We start from the raw sequence: 1,828 nt of genomic DNA on the forward strand, positions 1-1,828 counted from the left end.
CAGCACGTCGCTATCTATCCCCTAGCAGCGCGTCGCTATCTATCCCCTAGCAGCACGTCGCTATCTATTCCCTAGCAGCGTGTCGCTATCTATCCCCTAGCAGCGTGTCGCTATCTATCCCCTAGCAGCGTGTCGCTATCTATCCCCTAGCAGCACGTCGCTATCTATCCCCTAGCAGCACGTCGCTATCTATCCCCTAGCAGCACGTCGCTATCTATCCCCTAGCAGCACGTCGCTATCTATCACCTAGCAGCACGTCGCTATCTATCCCCTAGCAGCATGTATTCTGTCTGCCTTTTCTTAATCAGAGTGAATGAGTCTTTTTGCAAACTGCTTTGTGTAAATAAAGAGACACTGAAATGCATTTTTTTTTATTTTACTAAATTTAATAGTTGACAACATACATGCATACAATAGTTTATATACACTGAACCAAAAAATACACTGCTCAAAAAAATAAAGGGAACACTTAAACAACACAATGTAACTCCAAGTCAATCACACTTCTGTGAAATCAAACTGTCCACTTAGGAAGCAACACTGATTGACAATAAATTTCACATGCTGTTGTGCAAATGGAATAGACAACAGGTGGAAATTATAGGCAATTAGTAAGACACCCCCACTAAAGGAGTGGTTCTGCAGGTGGTAACCACAGACCACTTCTCAGTTCCTATGCTTCCTGGCTGATGTTTTGGTCACTTTTGAATGCTGGCGGTGCTTTCACTCTAGTGGTAGCATGAGACGGAGTCTACAACCCACACAAGTGGCTCAGGTAGTGCAGCTCATCCAGGATGGCACATCAATGCGAGCTGTGGCAAGAAGGTTTGCTGTGTCTGTCAGCGGAGTGTCCAGAGCATGGAGGCACTACCAGGAGACAGGCCAGTACATCAGGAGACGTGGAGGAGGCCGTAGGAGGGCAACAACCCAGCAGCAGGACCGCTACCTCCGCCTTTGTGCAAGGAGGAGCAGGAGGAGCACTGCCAGAGCCCTGCAAAATTACCTCCAGCAGGCCACAAATGTGCATGTGTCTGCTCAAACGGTCAGAAACAGACTCCATGAGGGTGGTATGAGGGCGCGACGTCCACAGGTGGGGGTTGTGCTTACAGCCCAACACTGTGCAGGACGTTTGGCATTTGCCAGAGAACACCAAGATTGGCAAATTCGCCACTGGCGCCCTGTGCTCTTCACAGATGAAAGCAGGTTCACACTGAGCACGTGACAGATGTGACAGAGACTGGAGACGCCGTGGAGAACGTTCTGCTGCCTGCAACATCCTCCAGCATGACCGGTTTGGCGGTGGGTCAGTCATAGTGTGGGGTGGCATTTCTTTGGGGGGCCGCACAGCCCTCCATGTGCTCGCCAGAGGTAGCCTGACTGCCATTAGGTACCGAGATGAGATCCTCAGACCCCTTGTGAGACCATATGCTGGTGCGGTTGGCCCTGGGTTCCTCCTAATGCAAGACAATGCTAGACCTCATGTGGCTGGAGTGTGTCAGCAGTTCCTGCAAGAGGAAGGCATTGATGCTATGGACTGGCCCGCCCGTTCCCCAGACCTGAATCCAATTGAGCACATCTGGGACATCATGTCTCGCTCCATCCACCAACGCCACGTTGCACCACAGACTGTCCAGGAGTTGGCGGATGCTTTAGTCCAGGTCTAGGAGGAGATCCCTCAGGAGACCATCCGCCACCTCATCAGGAGCAGATCTAGGATGTGTTGTTTAAGTGTTCCCTTTATTTTTTTGAGCAGTATATATAAATGCAATATGTAAAGTGTTGGTCCCATGTTTAATGAGCTGAAATAAAAAATCCCAGACATTTTCAA

General features: G+C 49.8%; 1 protein-coding gene across 1 annotated transcript in view; it reads left to right on the plus strand.

Moving 5' to 3' along the window:
- Nucleotides 1-1,828, plus strand: part of cfap410 (cilia and flagella associated protein 410) — an 11,424-nt gene extending 9,596 nt beyond the window's left edge. The window contains exon 7 of the mRNA XM_045714374.2: nt 1-1,828. This exon is cut by the window's left edge and continues 2,810 nt beyond it. The gene's annotated coding sequence lies outside the window, so the exon portion shown is untranslated.

Source organism: Salmo salar, chromosome 03, assembly GCF_965601325.2.
Source record: "Salmo salar chromosome 03, fSalSal1, whole genome shotgun sequence".
In the NCBI taxonomy this organism is placed as follows: Eukaryota; Metazoa; Chordata; class Actinopteri; order Salmoniformes; family Salmonidae; genus Salmo; species Salmo salar.